This window comes from Myotis brandtii, unplaced genomic scaffold, assembly GCF_000412655.1.
Source record: "Myotis brandtii unplaced genomic scaffold, ASM41265v1 scaffold56, whole genome shotgun sequence".
Taxonomy (NCBI): Eukaryota; Metazoa; Chordata; class Mammalia; order Chiroptera; family Vespertilionidae; genus Myotis; species Myotis brandtii.
In genome coordinates, this window is record NW_005370080.1 from 201,681 (window position 1) to 209,937 (window position 8,257).

The following is an 8,257-nucleotide window of genomic DNA, read 5'->3' on the forward strand; positions in this document are numbered from 1 at the left end:
TGGTGCCGCAACCTCCCCATCGACCCTGCCTTGAGTGTGACAGGGGGCGGTGGCCCAACCCCCCAATCGGCCCTACCCTGAGCGTGACTGAGGGTGGCATTGCAACCTCCCGATCCGCCCTGCTCTGTGCATGACGGGGCGGCGCCCCAACTCCCCAATCGGCCCTGCTCTGAGCCTGACCAGGGGCTGCACTTAGGGATTGGGCCTGCCCTCTGCCACCCGGGAGCAGGCCTAAGCCAGCAGGTCGTTATCTCCCGAGGGGTCCCAGACTGCGAGAGGGCACAGGCCGGGCTGGGGGACCCCCCTCCCCTGCCCCCCGAGTGCACAAATTTTTGTGCACCGGGCCTCTAGTCACAATATAAATGCAGAACAGACACCTACTTGGAGGAGAAAGAAAAATATTCCTGTTACGTGTTTAAACACAGATACACTTCAGATGCTGTTGTTATTATTATTCTACATTGATGGTCTTGCCAGCCATTATGGTAGGAAGTAGAAACACCTGGCTTACATTATCAGGTCTTGTATTTAGGACTAGTTCACAGGCATTTGGGCGGTGGATGTATGCGTGTTCAGAAAAGCAATATCTGGTCCTTACTGGAGATTTTTTAATTGATGTTTCCAGTCTTTTTCCTGTTGCATTTCCTTGAAATTGGCTTCTCTCTTCGCAGCTGCTGGTGCTGCTGGCCTGGGTTGGTGTGGTCTTCTTTCACCGAAAGGACGCACGAAGCCAGATGTGTAAATCTTCTGAGGGATCCAGTGTCTTACAGTGGCCTTTTGCTTATGTGCCATTTTGTTTAATCTTTTAGTAATTAGTAATTTAGACAGGGCAGGATATGAGTATGTGCAGGTGGGGAGTTTCCAGCTCTGATCTTTTTCTCTGCCTTCTTTTCTTTGATGTTTGTGTCTATGTACAAAACAAGAGAGCAGACTCCTGGATTCTGAGACTTCTGGGGACGAATCATTCACTTTTTGGAATGTTCACTGGTTATGCCAACGGGGGGATGGTTGAGCCAGTCAAGTTAGTGCCAATTAGAAAGCTACAGGAGTTCCTTGCTCTGAATAAAAAGGGCAAGAGTGTTTGGGGGACATAAGTTTTCAACTGGGTGTTATGAAAGTCTGTTAAAATATTCCATTAGTCTATGGTTGAATCTACTCAGGTCATGATTGAGGAATTCTGAGTGTGGCATCATTGACAAACCTGTAGGTTGCTGGCATCTTTCCAGTGCTAATGGATAATACTGCACTGAGGACGGTAAAGCCATTTGCCTTGCACTGCCTGATCCCCAGCTGGATCAGTGCAGAAACTTTGTTTCATCAGATGATCATCCTCAGAGGGACTGATCCAATCTAATCTAACTCCCGGCAGGGTGATTTATGTCGCAGAATGCTGAGGTGTTATTTTATGATGGGACTGTATGACAACTACCCAGAGGTTCCTTGGCCCTGCCTCTCTCCTCCGGGTGAAACACCAGTGTCCACTGCCCTCCCTCACTCCCCGCCCTGGATTGTACAACTCCATATGTAGTCTCTGCACCAAGCTGGATGCAGAGTTTAGAACTTCCTTTGGTAGCCTGAAAATAGCAGCAAAGACTTTATTCAGGAGAGATGGAGGAGGAGACTTAAACCATATACTCAACAGCAAATAACGTAAAATTCCCATTAAATAGTTTGTTCTCTCCAAAGTCTAATCTATCTAGTGCCCAACATCTTTGGCTGCCCTCTTCACTCCCCATCCCACTCCCACCCCTGATTCTCTGTAATTTTCAAATTCTTCACATTTTCATCATGTTGAGTAATTCAAATGTGATCAAACTCATTGTCAAGTTTACAGACCCGGATATGTTGAAATGTTCACAAAATAAAGGATCCTAAGGTTTCAGGACCCACACTCAAAAGGCAGATCAGCATTAGCATTTATTGCTTGGGATCTCATTCCTCAACCCATGTGCTTAATCTATGGATTTCTTTCCGGTAAATGTAGGACTTCTCCCAAGAGGAAGTCTTATTCCAGCTTCTAAAGGCGGAAAATGTCCTCTACCGCATTATACTAGAAGCTGAAAGCAAAGTTAGTCATTAGAATGTTGATCGGTATTCAGGACTCAGAGTGGAAATAGTTGAACGGCTCTCAGAGATTTCAATCTAAGTGAAGGGCAGGCCTGGCACTGTCCCTGCTGTGCTGGAGTGTGTCATTCCAATGATACTGTGACTGTGGCCAGATTCATGGGTGGGTGAACACTAACCATCTCTTCCCTCCCAGCTCTCCTTCTGGGCTCCACTTACACTTTCCCCTTCTACTTAGTCTGTCATTACAACATGTTTGTTACTTCAATACTTTCCCAATAGAATCCTCTTCTGAATTTTGTGGATTGCATTGTGCATCAGTTAGTTGCTTTCTGATGGTAAAGAGAGAGGCACCGCTATCTCACCAGTTAGGGTCGCCACATCTCTCTTGTAGGGCACATTCCTTCAGGAAGCATTGTTGGCAATCACCAGTCTGCTCATAGACTCATTAAAGTTATCAGAACGAGGAGACACCTTGACAGCATCGATCCTCCTTGTACTGAGGATGAAACTGAGGCTCAGAAGAATAAAACTACTGTTCAAGTTCACATAGTTGGTGTTGGAGCTAGGACTAAATTTCGGGTCTTTTGATGTCTAGTTGATGTGTTTCTAACCCACCTGGCCATCTTCTTATCAGCCTAACTTGTGGTTGTTCTTTTCTTCAGTGTCTCTGTAATTAGAGCTGAAGTTCCTTGATAACAGGAACTGTGTCTTCTCTAGGATATGGTTAGGTTCTTCCTGGGCACCCAGTATTGTTATTTATCCATTTCAACAGACATTTTAGAGCATTCATTATATTAGGATGTACTATTTTGCATATACATGTAAACAATGTGTATGCATATACTAGTAGCATAATATATATTATTAGTATAGTCTATATAGTATATGATATATGCATATATAAGTATATAGTGTATGTATATACACAAACACTAGTGTTGGAGATGTAGAAGAAGAAAAAGACATACTTTCTTAAGAAGGCCACCATCTTTGAGAGCTGCTACAATAGAAATGGAGAGCAAGCATATATAAACACTAGGGAAGGAGACAGACATTTCATCTAGGGGCTCTGAAAGCTTTATGGAGAAGATAGGATTGAGGATTAGCCTGCAGAAGAAGAATTTTATCAGAGCAGTAGAAAGAAAGGCTTGTTAGTAGCAGCTTGAGCCAACAGAGGCAGGAGAGCACAAGGGTATAAGAATGGCCTGTAGATCACTGTGGCTGATGCGTGTGAGCTGCCAATGGAAGGTTTAAGGTAGAAAAGGAGGACACTATACAGCACTTTGAGCATGAGACTTGGAACATGCACGGACAGTGCAGTAATGCATTTCTCTACCATCTGCCTGAGACAGAACCTGGCTGAGAACAGACATGCTGTAAACATGTGTATTTGTGGAATAGATGAACAATTATGCTGTGGTTCCACTGATGACAGAAATTATGGTATCAGAGGCAGTATATTGTTGAAGAGCATAGATTTTGGTTTAATTCCTAGCTTTGCCAATTATAAGCTATGCAACCTGGGAAGCTTTTTTAAACCTCTTTGGACCTTATTTTTTTTCTTTTTTAAAAATTAAATTTATCTTTATTGTTAAAAGTATTACACATGTTCCCTCTCCCCACTTTTTTTCCCCATTGACCCCCTCGACCCCACACCTGCCCTTCCCAGGCCTTCACCATGCTATTGTCTGTGTCCATGGGCTATGGACCTCAGTTTTCTTGCCTCTGAAATGGAGATGACAATAGTATCTACCTCATATGTTTGTTATGGTGATTAAATTAAGTTAGTAAATACAAAACACTAACAATTTACAATAGTTTCATAGTCAGCACTATATTACTTAATCATTTGTATTATTATAATTATTACTGGCTTTGTATGCTGTCAAAATAGGGAAAAACCTGTCTTCTCAAAAATGTCTTTTACTACATGCCCTATGTCTGAAATTCGTCCATTAGGTTTTCTTTAAAAATTCAAAGGTCTTAACTAAAATACATATGCAATTAGAAAGCCAGCTGTAGGTATATTAGTCATTAACACATTTGCAAAAATTCAGTTAGCTAATAGAGTCCAGAGGAAATGAGCCAAGTCAAGAGAATTAATAATAGTACAGCTAAATAAGCCACTTATCTAGAGGGAAAGAGACTTATGAAAAATACAGCTGCCCAGACTCTAGCACTGTTTTACAAACTTTATGTTCTGGGAAGGCTCTTAAGAGGTTCCATTAATGTTTTATGACATTTCATTTAAAAATAATGTAAGCTATTAAAAATATGTCCTGAAAAATAACATAAACACAGTACCAAATATTAAAAAATTGGAAATTACCCATATGTTATCATTTGCTATCAAATTAATGCACTTTTGTGTAGACCTTATAGTACAGCTTCTTCTGAATCTACTATTGAATTGAAAAATTTCTTAGATTGTAAGGTACGTTGGGAAGTAGTTGCAAATGGTGTCTCTTTTAAAACAAATCTTTTTTAATCAATTTTTTTGATATTTTGTAACTAAAACAAAATACAGAAATCCACTGGATAATAAGGTTTATAGAAGAATGCCATTGTTTTCCATACCTCCCCATTTAAAACATCATTGCTCTGACTTAAGACTGAATCTGATTTTTTTTTTCTCTCTCCTTCAATTCAGCAATGTGAGTATGGATTTGGCTTGTCCCCAAGGCCTGCCGTCCTCTGAAGCATCCTATTTTAGGGAGCCTTCACCAGTGCCTGAGATTTATGAGCCTGAAGAAAACTCTGCATCCTTGCAAATGTCATCTGCTGAGACACTCCACACGAGACTGTCTCTCCTCTTCCTTCCTCCATGGGTTTGCTTATTCAGAATAGCTCTGACCCTTCCATCAGTCCCAGAGAAATACTACCCACTTCTGTAGAGAACAGTACAGGGAAGAAGAAGAAAGCCCAGGTCAAAAAACAGAAGATCAGAACCACCTTCTCACAGACCCAGCTCTGTGTATGCCCTGAGAGATTTCAGAGACAGAAATGTCTCAGCCGCCAGCAGATGCAAGAACTTTCCAACATCCTGAACCTTAGCTACAAGCAGATTGAGACCTGGTTCCAGAGCCAGAGAATGAAATGCAAGAGGCGGCAGAAATACAACTGGCCAAAGAATAGCAACCGTGTGGCTTAGACGAGCTCAGCAATCACAGAGTACCTGGGCCTCTCTTCCTGTCAGCAGGAAGGCCCGGGGAACCTTTTGGAAACCTTTCATGGTGGAGCAACCCGGCCTGCAGTAACCTAACCTGGAGCCACCATTCCTGGAATAGCCCTTCTTGGACCTACCACTCCTGGAGTAGTAAGACCTGGTGACCCCAAGACTGGAATACCCAGGCTCAGAACAACCAGGCCTGGAACAATCAGTTCTGTAGTTATGGAGGGGGATCCCTGCAGCCCCAGATCCAGTTCCAGCAAAATCCTGTCAGTGATTTGGAGCCACCTTGGATGCAATACTGCAAACCCCTAAGTATTGTAGTACGTGGCAAGCCATGGATTTATCCCCAGATTACTCCATGAACATACAGCCAGACTCCACGGACATACAGCCGTGAACATGGTGTGACGATGGGTTCATTATTCAATCTCGGTTTGGGCAGTGGCTGTATTACCTCTCCTAGGATTTTTCTATCTATCTCTGCCTTGACATGCTGCGTCTCATTATGCTTATTGTGCCAATTGGAGGGGTTGGGGTTGGGGATATGACTAGAGACTAATCAAAGAGGTTTCTGTAGCCTTGCTGCTGTAGACAAATGATAAAGGATGTCTCTGGCTATAGATAATTAGATATAATACGATTCTGGATAATTCTAGATCTAGAATTTTAACTTCAAGAATAGAAAATAAAAGTACAAAGGTATGTGGTAAAGGGTTATTTGCATTTTCTGGGACTGGGAAGCTTGTTAAAAGCTTCAGTTCAGGTGAATGATTGAGCTGTAACACGTTGCACTTACTTCCCCTGCCCCTGTTGCTGTTTTACTACAACCCCTAATTCATTTACTACTCAAATGTTTGTAAAAGTTGTTTTGTACTTTGCTGTATTATGATAATAATATCAGTTTGGATGGTTGGCTTATAAATTTAAATACAAATAAATAAAATATCTATTTAAAAATAAATAAATAAAACACCATTGTTATTGACTTCATGCTAGGTAAACGTCATTAATTTGTAATTATAAAACAAATGCCTATTAAAAATACCACTTTTATCACTTTCATGTGTTAAATTCTCTATGTCATGATTTCATAGGAAAAAAGGGCTCTGTTAACAAAATGTTTAAAACCCATCAGTGAGGAAAGTAGCTTTGAACTTGGAGATGGGGTAATGAGAGAAGGAAGCTATCTGTGATGAAGCCTGAACAATGGTTACAGGAGAGGCCTGGTGCTGCCCTGAAGCCCAAGGATGCTGACTCATAATGGGATGTAGAACAGAACAGGAGAGCAGGGTACAACGGCTGGAACATTGTGAGTTTTTGTATCTCTGAGTTTATCATTTGTGGTTTTAGCTATTTCTAAATAATTCTAGAAGGACCATGACATGTAGCATGTTGTAATTTTACTGAGGCATAAGTTTTAAAAATAATTCTGTACAAATGCATTAGTCAGAAAAATGATAAGATATTACAAGATAAAAGTTAAGGCATGAACTTGACAATTTGTCACCAGGCCACAAGTGGGGTGTGGTTAGCAAGAAGCAACCCTAAGGAGGTGATCAATCTGTGATCAAAGCTTTCATCAGCCTCTCCATTCAGCTTTGTTCTGGACTGGTCTTGTTTGTACTCTAACTCTTTTGTATTGTGATAGAACCTCAATTTCTCTGTGAAAAAATGGCTCTGGAGTTCCTAGGAGAAATGCCTGACTCTAGGGAAGGGGCAGAAAATACATAAGGCGAACTGGGAGCATATTCTAGTGTCAGCAAGTAAAAAAGTGCTAAACAAAACAAAATGAAACACCAAAACCCACCACAATAATGGGGTGTGCCAAAGGGCCAAAGTTGCAACAATTTGGTCCACAAAAATAATAAAGTAGTATTGAATTATAGCCAAAATATAAAATAAACATCCATGAGGCCATACTGATATAAACAAACTAGAGGCCCAGTGCACAAATCTGGGGTCCCTCGGCCTGGTCTGCAGGGATCAGGCCGAAACCGCTCTCCGACATCCCCCGAGGGGTCCTGGATTGCAAGAGGGTGGTTCTCAGGTGATGCACCCCGGAATTAGGCTCCCTCCTCTCTGGTTCCTGGTGCATCATAGCTACTGGTCGGAGCGTCTGCCTCCTGGTGGTTGTTTTGTGTCATAGCTACTGGTCAGACAGTTGGATGGTTGCTTAGGCTTTTATATATATAGATGATTAAATACATCAACAATGATTAAATACATTAAATTCCAAATAATTCATATAAATACTCTGCCGTGCAGGAAGAGGAGCATAATTCTTTACTCCTTAAGTGTGGGCTGGGCTAGTGACTTCTTTACAAAGAGCATAGTATGAGAAAGGGGAGAAACAGTGGAGAAACTTGACAAACACAACCTTAGCCAGACAATCAAGGTCAACATCAGCAATAATAAGTCATGTTGATAGTATGGACCATGAAATGATGTGATGAAATGGCACTTCACCTCTGTGATCTTCCCCCTCACAACCCATAACTATCATCTAATCTTGAGAACAATGGCAGACAAATTTCAATGAAAGGATATCTTACCAAATACCTGACTGGTATTCTTCAGAACTGTCAAGGTCATCAAGGAAAAGGTGAGTCTGAGAAACTGTCACAGCTAAGAGGAGCCTAAGGAGACAAGACAGCTAAACCTGGCACAAAAAAAGGACATTTGGTGAAAACAAAGGAAATCTGAGTAAATATGGACTTTAGTTACTAATAATGAATCAGTCTTGGTTCACTAATTATAACAAATGTACCACACTAATGCAAGATGTTAATAATGAGCAAAACTTTGTGTGGATTGAGCATTTACTTGTTTTTTTTTTTTTAAATAAATCTAAGACTGAACAATACTCCAGTTCTGCCCTGAAATAAATTCTAAAATATGAAATCCCTTAATTAAAAAAAAAAAGTTCATAGAAAGAAGTGCAACCGTTAATGCTGCCGATGGAGTACAGAGATCTAAGGAATATGGTTCTAAGTAGACAGTAGAAGTTTCATGGGTCAA

At 41.2% G+C, this 8,257-nt stretch overlaps 1 pseudogene; it reads left to right on the plus strand.

The window, feature by feature from the left end:
• LOC102242494 overlaps window positions 1-5,636 on the plus strand; it is a 122,482-nt pseudogene extending 116,846 nt beyond the window's left edge.
• Window positions 5,637-8,257: the final 2,621 nt, after the last annotated feature.